Source organism: Triticum urartu, chromosome 7A, assembly GCF_056163025.1.
Source record: "Triticum urartu cultivar PI428250 chromosome 7A, HENAU_Tu73, whole genome shotgun sequence".
In the NCBI taxonomy this organism is placed as follows: domain Eukaryota; kingdom Viridiplantae; phylum Streptophyta; class Magnoliopsida; order Poales; family Poaceae; genus Triticum; species Triticum urartu.
In genome coordinates, this window is record NC_141879.1 from 690000728 (window position 1) to 690023143 (window position 22416).

The 22416-nt window shown below is 43.2% G+C and overlaps 1 long non-coding RNA gene across 1 annotated transcript; it reads left to right on the forward strand.

Moving 5' to 3' along the window:
• Window positions 1-3148: 3148 nt before the first annotated feature.
• Window positions 3149-5935, forward strand: LOC125521301 (uncharacterized). The gene is made up of 2 exons (XR_007289194.2): window positions 3149-4743; window positions 5518-5935. It is a non-coding gene; the product is annotated as an uncharacterized LOC125521301 (long non-coding RNA).
• The last annotated feature ends 16481 nt before the right edge of the window (window positions 5936-22416 follow it).

Below are 22416 nucleotides of genomic sequence, written 5' to 3' on the forward strand. Positions count from 1 at the left end.
CGAAAACTTGTATATATTCACTTAGCAGTTTGGACGTACGTGTTCCGGTACTTAAGAGACAAATGTGGGGCTTTGCCGAAGTCTGAACATGCACTTGACCATTTACGTGCATGGTCCCTCTCTTCTCTCTCATCCCAACCGCACATGCATGATCTCTTTTTTCTCTCTCTCCTCTCAATCGGACATTGAAGAATAAATGTCCCACGACATGCTTGGTTCTCACCTATTTTTTCTCTTTCCAACTGGATACTTTGTGATTAGTATTAGATGGCTCCTTCCCGCATCATGTCCGTGGACCACGTCCGGACATAAGGACAGACATATACCAGAGACATTTGCGGGCCAGCTTTGAAGATGCCCTGAGGATTGATAATGTCCTGCCAGAAAACATATTCTTATGTACTACTCTTAACGGCCATCAATATGAGCTAGTACATAGGATTTTCGTAAATAGTTTTGCTAAGTCTCAGTCAACTGAGACTTCGTTATGTCTCAGTCGATAGTATCTTCCTTTGATTTTGCCAGAAGATTCGTGCAATATTTTTTTCAGTTTTTTTTCTTCTTACATACTGTCGTGGTTTTGTCACGGCAGATGTCCTCGTGAAAGGATTTAGTAATGGAGTCATCGCGACGGGTTAGCTTAAAGGTGTTAAAGCAGACAAGAGACGCAAGAGTTATACTGGTTCGGTCCCTTTCGGTGAAGATAAAAGCCTACGTACAGTTGTGATGAAATTGCTTGGGTTTCGATGACCAGGGAGCGAATCCGGTTTGCCTGGCTCTCGAGTTATTGTGTGTTGAACCTAAACCGCCGCCGGGTCGCCCCTTTATATACATAGGTCGATGCCCGTCGGTTTACAGAATCCCGAGGCCAGATCATAAACGTGTCCGGCTCGGTCTCTATTCCTTCTATCTTACAATACAAGTTACATATCAATGTCGGTTTATGTCTACAGGCCTTAACCCACCTTTGGGCCTTGGGCCTTCATGAAGCGCCACCATCTTTGTCTTCATGGGTTTCAAATAAAGTAATCATCATGGGGATAACCCGGCCTCTCCTGGCCGGTTTATGTCCAGTAGTAATATCCTCAACATTAGGCCCCTGATTGATTTGAACTTGTTCACGTCAATCTTCAACACTTGGAAAAATTCCTCCCTTTGCACCTCCGCATAGATCTTGTAAACCGCTGTGACGTCATCCTCCAGATTTGTTGTAAATCGCTGTGACGTCACCTATTCATTAAAGCCGAGGATACCCTTTATTAATGAGCATCCAATAATCGAGGCAACAACCTCATTATATATCCATTTTTTGGGTTCCTCGATTCCCGCGCCTGTCGCTTATCTCTTTGCCCTTATAAATAGGGGCGAGGATCCCTTTCCTTTTCCTCCCGTTACCTCTTCGTCTCTTCTTCCTCCTCGCGACGCCTCTGCACCCGAGCGCCACCACCGTCGTCGAGCTTCGCCTCTGCCTCACCGTCGGCCGCTGCATCAACCTGATCGCACCAGAGAAACGCGGCGCACCTCCGCTGCTTGAACAACTGCAGTAAGTCTTTCCTTCTTTCCTCTGTAGATCCACTTAGGGTTCATACGGGTTCATGGTGTTCTTCTCTTGTTCTTCGTTAGTCCATAGACAGCAGATCTCAAGCTTGACGCGTTCCGTGCGGTAGCTATAGTAGTCCTTATCTCGGCTATCAAACCAAGCCTTATACGCATAAAAACTTGATCTGGACCTTTGTGAACTGCTCCAGGACCAACTTTTTTAGGTCTAAATCTTTTTCTTTTCCTAACTTGTTATAGATCCAAAATGCCAATGTGACCTTGTGAAACCTGTTTTTTCCTCACTTAGTCATTTTTTGCAACAAATCAGTACCTTCCTTATCTGCATAGACGGTTTATCGTTGTAGAAAATAGTATGTCATATGCCATTAGTCCCCTTGTAAACCGCTCGTCGCTTTACCATTTATAACTGCATCAGCCTCCAGTTTAACAATTTTACATGCTTGAATTCCTTTTTCTTAACCTGTTGCGCTTTATGCTTTATCAATCATGAATCGTAAACCGACAGTAATCTTTTCCAGCTCTTCACTTGCAGTGGCAAAACAATTCTATGCCTGTAACTGGGTCCCTTCCTAGGTTACTGAGGAGCAACTGGATGTATGTGTCAAAATTGGCACTTTACCGAAGCTAAGTGAAATCCAGTGGCGAGTTTCCGGTCTAGAAAACCCTCCTACCCCTAGAGATGGCGAAGTAGTAGTGTTTGCTGATCACATGAGTCATGGTTTTAAACCGCTTGGATCCAAGTTTTTCCGTGATGTACTTGCCAGCTTTCAGATCCACCCTCAAGATATTGGACCCAACTCTATGTCCAATATGTACAACTTTCAAGTGTTTTGTGAAGCCTGTCTACAAGAAGAACCGACTGTCGAGCTGTTCCGGGATTTCTTCCATTTAAACCGTCGTACTGAATTCGTAGATGGGCCCAATACTGAACTTGGTGGCGTCTCCATTCAGAAAAGAAAGGATGTTAGCTTCCCTCACACCAAACTTCACAGTCACCCTAAGGATTGGAACCAGACTTGGTTCTATTGTAAGGACACTTCCCCTGAAGATGAGAACCCTCTGCCAGGTTACCGTGCGCACCGGCTTACCAACACACATCCACTTCCACAATGACTGACTGCCAAGGAACGGGCCTCGTATGCACCACAACTTGCCATGCTCAGATCTTTCATGGCCAACGGTTTGACAGGTGTGGACTTTGTTCCACTACACCACAACCCTTGATTGGGGGCAATTAACTGCCGGGAGAAATAGCATCATAAGGGCAGATTATCTGCCAGGAATCTCTTAACTGCCGGTAGAAGTACCCAACGGCATATAAACTGCCGGCAGAACTAAAACAACAAGGGCACGCACACTGCCGGCAACAATGCCCATTTCTAAGGGCACAATATCTGTCGGCACATCTAAACAATGACATATTAACTGCTGGGGGACTACTTGTGGGGCCAAACCAAAAAGTACAGTATAATAATACTCGTTGGCCTACGCGTGCGGTAACGCCGGAGAGTGCGGGAAGGGCGAAAATTTCCACTCCAAATACTAAACAAAATCCCCAATCTTTGACTCACACCAAAATCCCCAAATCGGCCGCCTGACCTAGCCTCCTCCTCGAGCGCCGTCCGCCGCCGCCTACCCTCCGCGGCTGCTGACCGCCCCCGCCACACCCCAATGCCACCTCCATCCCCGACCATGCCACCCCAGTGCCATCCCCTCCCAGACCACTCCCCCGAGCTTCCTCCGCCGCCCCGACCACTCCCCCGAGCTCCCTCTGCCGCCCCGACCACCATTCGCCACCAGCCCTGCCGCTCGCTGGAGATCCTCCATCGAGCAGCGCCTTCGCTTCCAGGAGATCCTGCTCGAGAAGCGTCGCCGCTTCCAGGAGCTGCTACCCTGAGCAGCGTCGCTGTTTCCAGAAGCTCCTTCCCGCCACGTCTTCGTCCCCTCCGCGAAGAGCGCCGACTACATCCTCTCCCCCGAGCAGATGCCGCTTCTGCATTCTTTCACACGAGCAGTGCCGCGTCTACTACATCGGGGTCTCCTCTACTTCCTCACTCCAACCCGTGAGATTTCTCTTTGTCTTATGAGGTTTATTAGTCTCAGGTATATGTTTTGTGATGTGTGATATGTGGACAGAACAAGAGCTATAGTTTGTGATAATTTCTTGAATCATTAGATAGAAACTACTTAAAATAGAGTTTAAAGAAATAAGGCGAAGAGAGTAGACTCCAAAATGAATGAGATTTAATTGAATCATCAGATGGAAAGTGAGGTACTGAAAGCAGATCGTAACCATATGTGTAGGCGTTTCAGAATTCAATATGTTACTTGCATCTTAGGATTTATGGAATGCAGATTGCTCTGTACTTTTATGAGCAAGTCAGTATTATTACACACTACAACCTTTTCAGTTAAAGCTAGACCAAGAAAAGCAAAGTGGCATCTCTGCCTCTAAATTTTATTTTCCATAGTCAATAAATTAGAAGGGGCTAGTACCTTTAATAACATGAATACGGATTATGTAAAGCTAGCTAGGCCATACATACACTTCCTATCTCAGTCATACATTGGGCAAACTTTTTGTTTGGATATGTACTGCACTGGTTGTGCTTTGGAAGTCACTACAGAAAATTGTAACAATTGCGAGTTTTGTTCTGAGAAGATTTGTGAATAGTTCGCAGTTCTAGGCCAATTGTTTGGGCTATCTCAAAATATGGCATTTAGCTTGGAGGAGACCGTATCATGTGCAGAATTCTAGGCCCTCTGTTCTAATTTCTTCCATAGGTAAGTTATTATTGCATAGATGTGATGTGAACAAGAACTGATGTACCAATCCGACTCACACCCATGCACGTACAGCTTCAGGATATGAATGTGATTATCCGAGGATCCATGTTGCTTAAATTCTTTCATTTATCATGGTTGTACCATTGATTTGGTCCTTCAATTTGAATTTTAAATTATGTAATTAGTCTTTGTCTCCTTTGAGAAGCGCGCCTCCTCCTCGTCCTCTCCACCAAGCAGCGCTGCTTTGACTACGTTGACTGCCCGGGGTAGCACCTCATCTACATCTTCGCGCCAAAGCAGCGTTTCCTAACCTCTAATTCTTCGCCCAAGCAGCACCGCCTACGCCCTCTGCTTCACCGCCCGATCAGCCCCGCCTCCTCTCCTTCTCAACCAACGGTGAGATTTCTTTGCTATTTCTATCGTTCATCCTTAGTAATTGTGTAATGGGCCCTGCTATGGTGTTGAAATTTTCCTGTTAGCCTCAATATCTTAATTCTCTTCACGTTCACTTGATCAACTCAGTGCATGTTAAACTATTTTTACGTGTGTTCCTATTATAAGTGCTGCATTGGAATACGTTCTTTGCCAAAATATAGAGCATGTAGACAATTTTGTGTACAACGAGAGCTTCTCCAATGATTTTTTTGCCAAATGGTACATCTCAAATACTGTATTGGATTATAGATGACATTGTTGCCATACTCTGCTCAGATGATGCTAGACTCATTGTTTGCTTTATGACAAGTTCTTGTTCAGGCCATTCCTTGCAGAAAGCCCTTTATTTGACCTTAATCCTTTCAGTAAATCATGCTTATATGCATCTAACTTTGTACAGCTTGAAAGAAACTAAGCGTATACTGTAAAATTATTTGTATTTGTATCATACTGAAATAGTGCAGCATGTTGTTTGTATTGGTGTTATTACTCTTTTCATTATAGCAACTGGTTCATAGTTTCAAATTTCAGGTTTGATTCATAATGGCTGGTCTTTCAAAAAAACTGAGTGCACAATCCAGTGAGCATCCAGTTTCCTCTTCGTTAAATGCACAACATACAAAAATTAAACAATGCCTTATCTATGGACCGAGGTTGCATGATTCTGGTTCTAAGCCAAGAGCAGACAGAGATCAGGGCTCTTCTAATAGTGTGTATTCAATGGATCGAATGCAGGCAAGCTGCCAAAGAGAAAGAACAAGATGCCGAGGTCCTGCGGTGGCTACGGTGGGGCGCACTGGTGTAGCCCATGCGAGCGACACGGGAGTGAGCGACCAGGAACCAAAAGATGCTGCCAGTATTTAGTAGTCAGGTCAGCAAACCTGTCTTGGTAGTTCCATCACCGAAACGAGGTACCATATGGATTTGTTCTCTCTTCTAGTAGATAATCCAGATTGATATTATCTTTCGCGTGATTTTGTGCTGATGTGTGATCCAGAATTTGGACACATACCCATGTGCTAGAAGGATCTGGTGTAGCTTGTTTAATCAATGCTAGACCAGTTTACATGTACTTCTGAATTTTTCATCGGTTGTACTTGCATATTGGAATGAAGGTGCTAAAGTTTAGCAACTCATACATTTTACTTCTTTATTTCTGTAAGTTGTGCCTTTTGGATTTTGAAAGTTGTTGATGGTTACAATTAGAATTGAAGCAATGCTACTTTACTCCCTCCGTGAAAGAAATGCTACTTGTACTGACTTTGTCGGGCGTTGTACTCTTTAGATAAGTGTTGTATCTTGCAGATTGTTAGGAATATGGCTTGAAAACTTCTTTCGGGGTAATTAGAAAAATGAACCGCTAAACTGCATCTCATAGATGAACACTAATATTTACTGTCTCACCCGAGTGAGTTCCTAAGTATAAACATGCTATGCTTGGCATGCAGTTTTGGGGAAAAAGGAAGCATAGCATGTGTACAAATTGTTTGACCTTGCATTTTACTACTTAGTATTTACTATACATCCAGAATTGTACTTGGAAGTGTCAAAAAATTTCATTTATAATCATCGATAGTAATATTGCTATAGATATATACACACACTAAAAGTCTGAAATAAATTCTAGAAAAGGTACAACTATCATATCTTTTGCTTTGTCCTGTATTCAGTTTTTTAATCTTTTCCTGGTTTGATGTTAATATTTTGTTAGTTCATAGATGCTGCTAATTTGTACTTCAAAAATTTTAAACTTGATTTTGTTTTCTCAGCAGTTCAACAAGTTTTTTTTCTCAAGCTTGTAAGTTTTGTCACAAGGAGGAGATTGTTAGAATGCTACAAAACTTTAAGTACATGCATGATAGTAGTTGTACCGGTCAACTAGGATGTCTAGATGTTTCTTGTATTCGTAGCAACAACACAAGCATGTGCGGTGAGATTAAGCTACGATCTTCAAAATCATTGCAAGTTTGGTGATTCTTCGAGAGAGACATGTGGCTCTCTTTGAAGGACGCGGTCTCACAGGATGGTGGCGGGTCTGTTATTCACAAGACATCTAATAAAGCCATCCAACAAACGGTTGTGAACAAGCAATTTTTCTTCCTGGACATGCCTGCAGCTGTGCGTCAAGATCAAACCATTTGTATCTTAGTTTGAACAAAAGAAATCTTATTGTCTTATGTAAATTCTGTTTACCGATGTAGTTGGATGCTACTGAATGGATCTATGAATGTTGAAATATTGAATTTTTTTTGTCAATATGTGTTTGAGGTCTGCTACCGAATATTGAATCAATTCCTGTATGAATAGAAATAAAAAGAAATATATATGCTACCAAGATCAAGAAAACTGCCGGGGTAAGTAAAAGTCAAGGGCAGACTATCTGCCGGGGCACTATTACTGGCATATACTTCTATCTGCCGGGAAAACAGCGTTTCCTGGCAGTGCAACTGCCGGGAGATCTGTATCTGCCGGGAGATCTATTTCCCGGCAGCCATTCTTGTGGCAGTTCTATCTGCCGGAGAAACTCTGTCCCGGCAGTTTATCTGCCCTCTTAAGGGCCTTCTCCCGGCAGATTACATGCCATTGCATTCGTGTTGTGGTGTAGTGTTCGTTGCTAGATATTCTGGAGTATCTTGCCGTTAAGTCGCCACTCCGGTTTAATATGCGAGTATACTGGTGACTCAAAAGACTCTCAACGTCATATTGACATTCAGCTAACAGATGATGAAGTTACTGAGTCTGTCAAGAAAATGCTAAATGAACCGGAAGCTGTCTGTAGTAAGACCGGGTTAAGTCCCTTTTACACACGGAACAAACCGCCCGCTGTAAGAGTTGTCTTGCTTCCGCTTTATATCTGATATTCTTAACTATGCAACTTTTAATACCCTATGCCCATCTTTTAAACAGGGTGATGACTCATTCTGGAAAAAGAAACCACATGAGAAAACGGTTAAGGCCCCTCGACCTAAGACGAAGCTTGTTAAGAGACCTGCCAAGAGTAAGGCAACTGAACCCATTGGTTTAGATCTTGATGACGACCCTGATGAACCGGACGTAGAGGTAGAACTTGATTCTCTTGGTTCATTATTCATACACCTCATTGACAATGATATTTATCAGGATGACACTGAGGGCAGCCAAGCTGACGACACAGAGGTAATTATCCTTTTCTCCGGTTCAGACCCTCTGCCAACACAAAAAATCCGACAAGCAGTCCGAAAAGTAAGATTTTCTCATCCCCTAGCTCACTTGGACCCAAACTTTCTTTTGAAGAAGCAGCAACATGAAGCTCGCCGCACAACCTGACATAGTGGCCAAATAGTCACTTCAACCGGTCTACCAAATACGCCGGTTCGGAAGCACCGATCTGAGGTCTCAAATACTTCCAATACTTCTTAGCCCAAGGCGGGTTATTTCCGACAGCCTCTTAATCCATCCGATTCAAATTATCAGGGAACGCCACCTTCATCATCAAGCGAGTCAACTACCACACAGCTTCCGACAGCCTCTTTTTGTCGCTTTATACTTATGTATATATATATATATATATATATATATGTATATATATATAGTAACGCTAAACTAAGCGTGAGTGTAGAATAGCTTATCCTACACCCCAGTAACGGTACATACAAAATACAGTAACACACCATGTAAAATGTAGTAATTTTCATAAAAATATAGTAATTTACAAACTTAGATGATAAAAAATATATATTTCGAATTACTACATTTTATGCACCGTTTTACTATATTTTGTACATAGCGTTACTAGGGGGTGTAGAATAAGCTATTCTACACTCACGCTTAGAATAGCGCTACCCTATATATATATATATATATATATATATATATATATATATATATATATATATATATATATAGTGTTACTATTCATCATCCAGGGTGCAAAATAAGTTATTCTTCACCCGAGGTAATCTTATAATTATTTCAGAATTAAATTACGTTTGGAATTCAAATAGTTACATATCTATTGATTCACTACGTAAAATTTGACATAAGAAAATAAAAATATAGGTCATAAGACAAGGAAATTTGCAGTTTATGTGTATTTTAGACTATGTTTTTACGTTTGTAATTTTACATAACATAAAATATTTTTTACGACGATTATATATTTTCTTACGGTCTCTTTTTGCGTCGGAAATAAGGCAAAACTTACGGAACGTAAAATTACAGTGCATTGATGATAAAATAGAGGGGGGTGAAGAATAGCGCGACCCTATATATATATAGTAGCACTATTCTAATCCCAGGATTAGAATAACTATTTGGATCACGGAGCGCCCTATATAGACGTCGCGGAGTGGATCCCGAACTCCCAAAAAAAACCAACCTCCCGCACCACCTCTGTCGATTCCCCCCGGCTCCCCCACCCTCCCATCATCGCCCTGGCTCCCGCCGCCGCCCCCGGACCAACCCGCCTCCCGCCGTCGCCCCCCAACCCCGACGCACCTCCTGCTTCCGGCCACCCGACCCCAACGCCCACCTCCTACCGCCGGCCACCAGACCCCAACGCCCACCCGCTTCCAGCCACCGAAGCCGCCGCCCCAACTCGCGAGCTCCGCCGCCGCCGGCGAAGCCCCCGCGCCCTGTTACTGGATCCACCGGCCGCAGCGACATGACACCCACCTCCGCCCCCTTCCCCCAGCGACCCCGACCCCGTACTGCATCGGGACACCGCCGGTGGCCTCGGATCTGAGCACTGGCCACTAGTTCTGCGGATGCTCACGCGGGGGTTGTGCTACTCCGGCGAGCTCCTTCATCCTCGACCACGGCGCGCCGACGATGCCCTCCTCCCTCTCGTTCCCTCTTCCATCCCCAAGCCCAAATCCGACGAGCTTGTCAGCTGGCGAGCCTTGCTGTCCCTACTGCTGCCACCACCCGATGTCCATCGTGCCTATCCGCGATATACCTGCAGCTAGAGGAGGGCTCGGCCTGCAGCAAAAGGAGGGCATGACCTGCAGCTGCGTAGCCACATCCATCAGAGAAGATAGAGGCGGCTGGGTCATGGATCTTGCACGCGCCCCTCCGGCCAGGAGGCTGCCACCAGCAGCAGGTCGTCTTTCCACACCTCCCTATACAGAACGCTGACGACTCCAAGCTTCTCAGTCCCTCTACCCTCCTCCAGTGTTCCTTTGCATAAAACGATCTCTGGTCCCAACAAGCTGGAGAGGTTCGTGTATTGTTGCTCACGAGGAAAGTTTATCTAAGTTGACGCAAAAAAGTTCGTTTTGTAATTCATGGAAGTTTGATGCCTATGCATGTGAGACTGAAACTGTTTTCATTTCATGAAAAGCCAAAAAAAATTGTGGATGTGTTGTAGGTGTGTATCATGTTTGTTTAGAACTATTTTTGTCATGTTTGTTTCTCCATATTTGTTTTATAGTGTTAGTTTTCTATGTTCATGGAGTAAAAAATTATGAAGTTCAATTTTGAGAAAGCAGGAAGTTCAACCAATACGAAAACACCAAAAAAAACATTGAATATAAACTTTTTAGTGAGGTTAAAATTGGAAAGGCATGATAAAAAATTGTTCTCTGTTCTTTACGGTAAAAAATGTATCATGTATTGGTTGGTTTCCCCAACTAGTTGCTCTCTGACACACATTATATTGCTGCTTTCCTTCTCCTTCATGAAACCGTTACAAAAAATAGAGCATAGAAGTTCAATATTAAAAGCAAAAAACAAGCTTGCATTTCTTGAAGACAAAAAAAAGGTTGATGCGAAGTTCATATTCTCTGCCGCGGAAAAATGTGCATAAAAAGGTGTGATTTCGAAAGTTCGGGTGTAACGAACATCGAAGTTCAAACCAAAAAAATCATGGAATTCAAAAGAATAAAAACTATGGAGTTTCATGAAAAAAATTAGTAGCACGCGAAGTTCATATTTCAGAAAATTTCGAAGCTCACGTGTACCACGTACAGAAGAAAAATGATCAAATGAAAAAAGGGACCGCCTAACCCGTTTCACCGAAAAGCAAAAAATGCATAAAATGTCGCGACAAAATTCTATAAGAAGTTCAAATTTAAAAACCGAAGCAGGTCAACGTTAAAAAAATGAAGTTTTAATATCATAAAGACAAATTTGGAAGTTAAAAAAATTTGAGCGAGAAATTAAAAAAAAGTAGTTCAAAAATCTTTATAACGGGTTTTCCTCGTTTGTAAAAATATCAGAGAAGTTCAAATTAAAAAGAGGAGCATTTCAAAAAGATTGTATAAAAACTGATTTTCCCCATTCTATAAAAACTAGAAGTTCAAATTAAAGTAACGGCGCGGTATCGTTGTTTTATAAAAAAAAAGTACTTTCCCCGTTACTAACCAATGAAACTAAGAAGTTCAAATTTAAAAATGGTGAAGTTCGATGTCTATAAAACATTCGGATTTTTCACATTATTAAAAAAACAAGAAGTTCAAAATTTTAAAACAAAGAGGTTAAAAAAAACTCGAGTTTCCTCGTTACTAAAGAATAAAACTAAGAAGTTCAAATTAAAATCACAGAGAAGTTCAAATTTCATAAAAATCTCAAATTCTCGTTCTAAAGAATAACTAATAATTTCAAATTGATAAAATAAAACAACAAAAAAAGTTTTAAAAGGAGTTTCCCTATTTTTTAAAAATTTGGATTTTCCCCGATACTAAAGATTAAACCAAGAAGTTCAAAAATTAAATAACAAGAAGTTCAACTTTTAAAAATAGAGCGCTTCAAAATTTCATAAAAAAGATTAAGAAATAAACCAGGAAGTCCATATTAAAAGGATGGAGAAGTATAGAAAACTCAGATTTTCCTCGTTATTAAAGAATGAAAACAAGAAGTTCAAAAATTAAATGACAAGAAGTTCAACTTTTAAAAATAGAGTGCTTCAAAATTTCTTAAAAAAGATTAAGAAATAAACCAGGAAGTCCAAATTAAAAAGATAGAGAAGTTTGATGATTATAGAAAACTCAGATTTATCTCGTTTATTAAAGAATGGAAACAAGGAGTTCAAAAATAAAATAACTTCTAAAAAAGTTGTTGCTAGAAGTTCAAGTGCTCTGTCCGGGGAAGTTCAAAAATTCTTGTGAGAGAGGTTGAACAAAAATACATGACAGAAGTTCAAGATGAAAATAGCAGGAAGTTCAACTACTACACGAAATGCGTTTCAGATAGGAAAATAAGAATAGAAAACAAAAGGCTTAAAATATTTTGTTGCTAGAAGTTCACGTGCTACTCCCGGTGAAGTTCGAGATCTCTAGTGTGAGACGTCCGACCTTTAGTTACATGTAAAAAACAGGCAAAAACGACGTTATTTTACGCATTCAAAGTTATATTTTAAACCGTTGCGAGTATGAAAAACTCATCAACACAAAAAAGTTGCGTGTTTTAATAGCTTTCCATCGGTATATCATTTTCTCAATTACGGTAAGTGGTTTGAGAATTACAGGCAAAAAACATCACGTTAAAAAACAGAGTGAAGTTCAAACAGAACTGCAACAGAAGTTCAAGTACTTCACGCGATGCATTTTTGATGAATCTGTTTCGCGATAAAGGCAGAACGAATGATCTTGCCGTTTTCAAAATTACTTGAAAACAGCTAGGAATCAGAGAAAGTCATAAACATGAAAAAGTTTCGCATTTTCTGTAGCTTTTCAACAGTATATTATTTGCCCCATTCCGATAAAGTTTGTAGAAATTACGGCGAAAATACGTTTTTATCCATTTTCAAAACTGACTTAAAACCATAAAGAATTGGGAGAAACAATACATACCAAAAAGTTTCGCATTTGTTCAAGCTTTCCAACACCATATCATTTGCTGCATTCGGACGCACGGTTAAAAAATTAGCTCGAAAATATGAACTCAGTAGGACTTGGACCATTTTCTAAATTACTCTTAAACCATTCAAAATTAGAAAAAAACTGTCCAGATGAAAAAGTAGCGCATTTTCATAAGCTTTCCAACGCCGTATCATATGCCTCCATTGGATTAGCCGTTTAGAAATGACATCCAAAAAATGAACTCAGTTGTTCGGTTTACGAAATTTTACGTTTTTTCAAATTACTATTTAACCATAGGGAATTAGAGAAAACTTTCAACATGTGGAAGGAGCGGTTTTGCAGCAGCTTTCCAATGCCATATTATATGCCTTATTCCGATAAACGGTTTAGAAATGCGATCGAAAATACGATTCACATTATTTGTGCGAAGAAAAAACGGTTTTCAAAACTACTCTTAAACCGCTTATATTTTGCCAAAAATTTAAGTTGGGTCAAGATATTGGTGTCCATAGCTTTCCAACGGTATATCGCAAGCCCCATTTGGGCAATGTTGGCGGAAGTTCAACCTAGTTCATAGGGAAGTTCAACGTACTACTAGCGGGGCAGGTCAGGTTGTGATCAGAATATTATTCTGATCCCGTGATCAGAATAGTGTTTATGTATATATATATATATATATATATATATATATATATATATACGTACATATATAAGAAGGGTCGTGTAGATAAACCGTCTGATGACCATGTGATTGCTGAACCGGAGAGAGCAAATGCTGACGCTATGCTTGATGACCTGCTACCCCCAGATCATGTCTTTACTGAACAAGTAGAAGTTGATACAAGAGTTCAGGCTAATAAACCGGCAAGTCCAGTCCGTACTAATGATGGACTGTCTAGTACGGTTAAGGCTACTGATATTCCGCGAACTCCAGTGAAGGCTGCTGGTGACAAGGAAGATGATGTTATCATTACTGGCGTTGGCCACTCCTCCCTTGGCCATCCTGTTGCATTAGCAAAACATAGCGCCAAGGAGGAACGTTCTGCCATGGAAAAATGCAAATGGAGCACCGATTTATCAAGCTATGCCCACCTCAATGCCCAGGAACTCCATTCTGGTTTTCTAAACCGCCTGTACACAAACCGTGACTACGAAGCCGGTTTAGTGAACCTGGTGAAGGAGCGTTATGAGGTAATTGTCTAACCTTTTCTCTCTGAAGTCCAATTGTAAGTACCAACTCTAGTAGCCCCCAAGGGCCGATTTATGATGGCAATCGAAAAATGGGACTTTGTAAATTCTCAACTCTGCATACTTATCCTCCAAAGGTCGGTTGATCCTTTAAAAATGAACTGGTACTTTTAGCATTGTAATCCTGTAATTTTCGCCTGTGTAGTCCCCAAGGGTCGGTTTATCTTTCCAAGGTGAACCTGGATTTTAACCACTGTTACTTTGAGCAGATGTACATTAGCCCCCCAAGTGCCAAGAATAATGATTGCATTACACTTGGGACTTGAAACAATTTTCTATAATGAAGCGAATAGGCATTAGCCCCCAAGTGCAAAGTGCATAACCTGTTATGTGCTTGGTACTTCAAATATATACAGCCCACTGATGATATGTCTTTCCTTTATAGGCTGAGCTGAGCAAAAAGGACGCCCAAACCGCTGATCTTCAAGAGAACATTAAATCTCAGCAAGCGGAGGCTTCTAAAGCCAAGGAGGAACTGACCAATGTCTTAGAAGCCCTGGAGAAGTTGAAGGAGACCTTTAAAAAGGAACGGACGGATTGGGACACAGAGAAAGCCGCTTTAGCAAAGAGAGCCGAAGACACAGAAGCAGCCCTTAAAACGGTAGTCAAAGAACTAACAGGTTTAAAGCGGCAAATAAACGCTATGACCTCTGCTGTATTTGGTAAGTATCCTCATCGGATGTTTTTCAATTCATTTTATCTCATCAGTTATCGGTTTACTGATGCTTGCAATCTCACAGGGACCCGCATTACCCATCTGGGCTCTGACATGCGGACTAAGTTGAAGGATGCCTATACCTTGATAGAGCAGTTATATTCCGGAGCTCAACGGGCCATCTGCACTGCTGCGCATAACAAACCACCTCCAACTTTAATAAACGAGACCATTGAGAAACTGTCAATGCTGCCTCTTGATAACCCACAAGTATAGGGGATCGCAACAGTTTTCGATAAGTAAGAGTGTCAAACCCAACGAGGAGCTATAGGTAGAACAAATATTCCCTCATGTTCTATCGACCACCGATACAACTCTACGCACGCTTGACGTTCGCTTTACCTAGAACAAGTATGAAACTAGAAGTACTTTGTAGGTGTTTTCGGAAAGGCTTGCAAGAAAGTAAAGAGCACGAAAATAAAACTAGGGGCTGTTAAGGTAAAGAAGCAACTAAAGTAAATATAGCGAGTGTGGAAAAGTGGTGGTAGGAGTTGCGAAATTGCCCCTAAGCAATTGACTACTTTACTAGACCGATAGCAAGTATTATGTGGGAGAGGCCACTGCTAGCATGTCATCCCTTACTTGGAATTCTATGCACTTATGATTCGAACTATTAGCAAGCATCCGCGACTACTAATGTTCATTAAGGTAAAACCCAACCATAGCATTAAGATATATTGGTCCCCCTTCAATCCCGTATGCATCAATTTTTATGCTAGGTTGAAGCTTCTGTCACTCTTGCCCTCCAATACATAGTCCTATCAACATACAACTAACCCTAGGGTGTGATCCACGCACGCAATCATATGATGGGCACCAAAGGACAGCAACATAACCACAAGCAAATTAAATCAATCATAGCAATTCATCAACCACCGATAGGACAACGAAAATCTACTCATACATCATAGGATGGCAACACATCATTGGATAATAATATGAAGCGTAAATCACCATGTTCAAGTAGAGGGTACAACGGGTTGTGGGAGAGTGGACTGCTGTAGATAGAGGGGGGAAGGTGATGGAGATGTTGGTGAAGATGGCGGAGGTGTTGGTGTAGATCGCGGTGATGACGATGGCCCCCGGCGGCGTTCTGGCGCCACCGGAAGCGAGGGGGAGAGAGCCCCCCTCCTTCTTCTTTTTCCTTGACCTCCTCCCTAGATGGGAGAAGGGTTTCCCCTCTGGTCCATGGCCTCCATGGCACGGGAGGGGCGAGATCCCCTCTGAGATTGGATCTGGCTCTCTGTCTCTCTCTGTCTCTGCATTCTCAGATTCCTCCCTTTCACCGTTTCTTATATTCCCGGAGATCCGTAACTCCGATTGGGCTGAAATTTTGACACGATCTCTATACGGAAATTAGCTTTCTTGCGGCGAAAGAAGGGCACCAAAAGCCTTACGGGGTGGCCACGAGGGTCAAGGGCGCGTCTGACACCCTGGGGCGCGCCCCCTACCTCGTGGGCCCCTCGAGCATCGTCTCGCGTGGATTCTTTTTCCCAAAAATCATATATATTCCAAAAAAATCTCCGTCAGTTTTTATTCCGTTTGGACTCCGTTTGATATGGATATTCTGCGAAACAAAAAACATGCAACAAACAGGAACTTGCACTGGGCACTGGATCAATATGTTAGTCCCAAAAATATTATAAAAAGTTGCCAAAAGTATATGAAAGTTGAATAATATTGGCATGGAACAATCAAAAATTATAGATACGACGGAGACGTATCACCGCCTACCCGTCTGGATGAGTTAAAGAGATCAAGTGCAAGAGCCGGTGCGATGACTGCACTAATGCAGGTGAAGGCATGGATACTGGATCTTGACTCATTAGATATTGGCAGAGGCTATCCTAGCATAAAAGAGGACGGCTCCGAGTTTAACAATGATGATCTTAGGAGGCTGACAAAAGAAATGCGCCCTATAGCGAGCAAGTTGGCCGCAGAAACAGATCTCGCCCACTACCAGCCAGTTTATGATGCTGATCACAAAAGACTGCCTGCGCCGACAGGTGACGTAGAACATCTTACGCCGCCAATCCGTAAGCATACCTATGCCCCTGACATTGATCCTTCCAACCTTATAAGTGAATAAGACGTGTTCCAAGCCTTAACTGGAATCGATTGGGCAACCATTGATTTCCAGCCACTGGGTAGGGAGGAGGAAGATGCATCAACGCAAGATGATCCCCAATCTTCAAGTCGTCCTAGTGATGAATCGTAAACCGGGGCCGGTTTAGTCTGTGGCAGCTTATCACTCTTGCTGAAACAATTATTCTGGGTGGGCATGAAAACGCCTTGTAATAGGCTAGTTCAAACACTTGTATGTTATGCCATCGAGCATACTTATTTTGCTTGATACTGATAACTCGCCATGCTTTTGGGATCTATTACATGTATAATCCGCAGTGGCTGCATTTTAACTTGTTCCTTCATATAAGAGATTGAAAGTGTCCTGACGGTTTACCGCTGGACGAGTCATGATGCCCAAATAGATAGCCTAGGTATATAGCCAAGGCTGTATTTAAAAATAAGCCAGATATAAAACAGATGATACCTGTTACCTTGTTGGTTCACCAACGGTTATTATAATAAGGGTGATAACACCAATCTGGAGTATTGATGACTCCTTCCAGGTTTGTCAGTTTACGATAAAACCATACCGGGTTATGATAAACACCGGTTTCATCCATATAATACTGGTGACTTGTAGTCAAAACCAGACCTGAGCAATAAACGCCGGATTATGGCTGATCATGCACTGACAACTTAGCATTGTAAGCCACGCCGGGTTGTAATAAAGTCTAGCTTATCAGAAAATATTTATGAATCTTATCAAAAGAGAAAAAACTTTGCAAAAAACACAAGAAGAATATGCAAGGCTTTTCATGGGCTGCCAGGCCCTAAATTGAGGCTTTTCATGAGCTGTCAGGCCGCTGAGTTAAACCATTTTTCAAAGCCTTTTAAGATGGACCTCAATCTTTAACCAATCATCGTTTTAACTTTGACAAGTTCAGGGTCTATGAGATTAACTTGTCAAATGTTCGACGGTTCATACCAGGTTTACCTAGACGGAGTGGCTTACTTAAAGAGGCAGGATAACCCGGGGTTTTAGGTGAATACACTTGACTTCCAAACCTGGCTTGATAGCCTATTGCAAGGGTGCAGACTCTTTGTTCTTTGGGAAGCAAAGAGCCCCCAAGCAACATTTGAGCTGTGCTCAGTGGGCGCCTATGTTCGAGTTATGCTGGTGCAACACTCTCTTTGGCCCCGCAGAATTTCCTTTTGGCCTTAAGCCTATCAAGAGGTGTAGCTATGGCGCGAATACAACCAAGCCCCCTAGTGATTTCCCTTTGGCTTTAAGCCGATCAAGAGGTGTAGCTAAGGTTCGGATACGACCAAGCCCCCTAGTGATTTCCTTTTGTATGTGTGGCTTTATAAGCCGGATCAGCAGAACTCCGCTTTATGAACAGAAGCCCCCATGTAAACACACATGATGTAAAAATAAAAGAGACCCCGCTTTAGCTGAGGCTCCGGTTTATTATATTGATCATAATATATACATTGTCATAATTATGTACATAAAAGGAGCCTATGTCTCAAGTATAGTAAGGCCGAAGATGAGCTATATTCCACGTCCGCTGGGTCTCCTCCTCCGATTTACATGAGTCTTTGTGCTCTCGAACATCGATAAGGTAGTATGATCCATTGTGCAAATTTTTGCTGACCACAAAAGGCCCTTCCCAAGGTGGGGACAACTTGTGCATATCAGTCTGATCCTGGATGAGCCGGAGCACCAGATCGCCTTCTCGAAAAGTTTTGGTTTTAACCCGGCGGCTATGATAACGTCGCATATCTTGTTGATAAATCGCTGAATGTGCCGCCGCAAGATCACGCTCCTCATCTAACAGGTCCAGTGAGCCCTGACCTGATTTCTCATTATCATCTTCAACATAAGCCGCCACACGGGGTGAGTCATGACGGATGTCACTAGGGAGAACTGCCTCTGCTCCGTAAACCATAAAGAAAAGCGTGTAACCCGTAGATCTGTTCGGTGTGGTGTTAATACTCCATAATATGGAAGGTAACTCCTCCACCCAACAACCCGGCGTCCACTTTAAAGGAACCATAAGCCAGGGTTTGATACCTCTCAAAATTTCTTGATTGGCCCTCTCTGCTTGACCATTAGACTAGGGGTGCGCCACTGATGACACGTCAAGCCGGATGTGCTCACGTTGATAAAATTCCTCCATAGAACCCTTGGACAGATTAGCACCATTATCAGTGATAATGTTGTGTGGAAAACCAAACTAGAATATCACCTTTTCGATGAATTGAACCGCCGTGGCCGCATCACACTTACTGACTGGCTCTGCCTCTACCCACTTGGTAAACTTATCAACCGCCACCAGCAGGTGGGTCTTCTTGTCCTTGGACCTCTTAAAAGGTCCAACCATATCTAGCCTCCAAGTTGCAAACGGCCAAGTGATTGGAATCATTCTTAATTCTTGAGCCGGAACATGAGCACGGGGTGCAAACTTCGGACAACCGTCACACCCCTTTACCAAATCCTCAGCATCAGTATGAGCCGTCAACCAATAGAAGCCGTGACGAAAGGCCTTAGCCACCAAGGATTTTGAACCGGCGTGGTGACCACAATCTCCTTCATGGATCTCACGCAAAATCTCACAACCTTCTTGAGGAGACACACAACGCTGAAACGCTCCTGTGACGCTGCAATGATGTAGCTCCCCATTGATAACGGCGCATTATCTTCCAGGCCAAGGTTTCATCATCTGGTAACTCGCCCCGGTTCATGTATGCCAGGTATGGGACCGTCCAATCCGGAATAACATGAAGAGCCGCCACCAATTGAACCTCTGGGTCAGGCACATCCAAATCCTCCTCCGTAGGTATCTTGACTGACGGATTATGTAGCACATCTAGGAAGGTATTGGGTGGCACCGGTTTACGTTGAGAGCCTAAGCGACTTAAAGCATCGGCCGCTTCATTCTTTTGCCGGTCTATATGGTCAACCTGATAACCCTTGAAATGACCAGCCACTGTATCCACCTCTCGTCTATATGCCGCCATGAGTGGATCCTTGGAATCCCAAGTGCCAAATACCTATTGAGCCACTAGGTCCGAGTCACCAAAGCACTTAACCCAGCTTAAATTCATTTCCTTAGCCATCCAAAGACGTATTGTTAGTACAAGGGAACATACTCAGCTGCATTGTTAGTACAAGGGAACATTAAACGGAGAGCATACCAAAACTTATCACCTCATGGGGAAGTTAATATGACTCCAGCCCCCGAGCACTCCAATTGTCTGGACCAATCAAAATGAATAGTCCAATAAGTGTTGTATGGCTTTTCCTATGGTGTTTGCAACTCTGTCCAATCATTAATGAAGTCCACAAGTGCTTGGGATTTGATTGATGTGCGAGGCGTATATTTTAACCCGTAAGGTCCAAACTCAATAGCCCATTTAGCAATCCGGCCAGTTGCTTCTCTGTTTTGGATGATATCTCCCAAGGGGGCTGAACTGACCACTATGATAGGATGACCCTGAAAATAATGCTTGAGTTTCCGGCTTGCCATGAAAACTCCATACACCAGCTTCTTGTTGGAAATATGCCCTAGAGGCAATAACAAAAGGATTATTATTATATTTCCTTGTTCATGATAATTTTCTTTTATTCATGCTATAATTGTGTTATCCGGAAATCGTAATACATGTGTGAATACATAGACACCAACATGTCCCTAGTAAGCCTCTAGATGACTAGCTCGTTGATCAACAGATAGTCATGTTTCCTGACTATGGACATTGGATGTCATTGATAACGAGATCACATCATTAGGAGAATGATGTGATGGACAAGACCCAATCCTAAACATAGCACAAGATCGTATAGTTCATTTGCTAGAGTTTTTCCAATGTCAAGTATCTTTTCCTTAGACCATGAGATCGTGTAACTCCCGGATACCGTAGGAGTGCTTTGGGTGTACCAAACGTCACAACGTAACTGGGTGACTATAAAGGTATACTACGGGTATCTCCGAAAGTATCTATTGGGTTGACACGGATCAAGACTGGGATTTGTCACTCCATATGACGGAGAGGTATCTCTGGGCCCACTCGGTAATGCATCATCATAATGAGCTCAAAGTGACCAAGTGTCTGGTCACGGGATCATGCATTACGATATGAGTAAAGTGACTTGCCGGTAACGAGATTGAACGAGGTATTGGGATACCGATGATCGAATCTCAGGCAAGTAACGTACCGATTGACAAAGGGAATTGTATACGGGGTTGCTTGAATCCTCGACATCGTGGTTCATCCGATGAGATCATAGAGGAGCATGTGGGAGCCAACATGGGTATCCAGATCCCGCTATTGGTTATTGACCGGAGAGTCGTCTCGGTCATGTCTACATGTCTCCCGAACCCGTAGGGTCTACACACTTAAGGTTCGGTGACGCTAGGGTTGTAGAGATATGAATATGCAGTAACCCGAAAGTTGTTTGGAGTCCCGGATGAGATCCCGGACGTCACGAAGAGTTCCGGAATGGTCCGGAGGTGAATAATTATATATAGGAAGTGCAGTTTCGGCCATCGGGAGAGTTTCGGGGGTCAGCGGTATTGTATCGGGACCACCGGAAGGGTCCCGGGGGTCCACCGGGTGGGGCCACCCATTCCGGAGGGCCTCATGGGCTGAAGTGGGGAGGGAACCAGCCCATAGTGGGCTGGTGCGCCCCCCCCCTTGGGCCCCCCATGCGCCTAGGGTTGGGAACCCTAGGGGAGGGGGCGCCTCCACTTGCCTTGGGGGCACTCCACCCCCTTGGCCGCCGCCCCCCCTAGGAGATCCCATCTCCTAGGGCCGGCACACCCCCTAGGGGGACTATATAAAGGGGGGAGGGAGGGCAGCCGCACCTGAAGCCTTGGCGCCTCCCTCTCCCCTGTTACACCTCTCCCTCTCGCAGAAGCTCGGCGAAGCCCTGCTGCGATCACTGCTGCATCCACCACCACGCCGTCGTGCTGCTGGATCCCCGTCAACCTCTCCTCCACCCTTGCTGGATCAAGAAGGAGGAGACGTCATCTGCTCCGTACGTGTGTTGAACACGGAGGTGCCGTCCGTTCGGCACTTGGTCATCGGTGATTTGGATCACGGCGAGTACGACTCCATCATCCCCGTTCTCTTGAACGCTTCCGCTCGCGATCTACAAGGGTATCCAGATGCACTCCCCTCTCGTTGCTAGATGACTCCATAGATAGATCTTGGTGAAACGTAGAGAAATTTTTTTCTTTTCTGCAACGTTCCCCAACAGTGGCATCATGAGCTAGGTCTATGCGTAGTTACTATGCACGAGTAGAACACAAAGTAGTTGTGGGCGTCGATATTGCCAATTTGCTTGCCGTTACTAGTCTTATCTTGATTCAGCGGCATCGTGGGATGAAGCGGCCCGGACCAACCTTACACGTACGCTTACGTGAGACCGGTTCCACCGACTGACATGCACTAGTTGCATAAGGTGGCTGGCGGGTGTCTGTCTCTCCCACTTTAGTCGGATCGGATTCGATGAACAAGGTCCTTATGAAGGGTAAATAGAAATTGGCAATTCACGTTGTGGTTTTGGCGTAGGTAAGAAAACGTTCTTGCTAGAACCCTATTGCAGCCACGTAAAAACTTGCAACAACAATTAGAGGACGTCTAACTTGTTTTTGCAGCAAGTGTTTTGTGATGTGATATGGCCAAAGTTGTGATGAATGATGAATGATATATATGTGATATATGAGATCATGTTCTTGTAATAGGAATCACGACTTGCATGTCGATCAGTATGACAACCGGCAGGAGCCATAGGAGTTGTCTTTATTTTTTTGTATGACC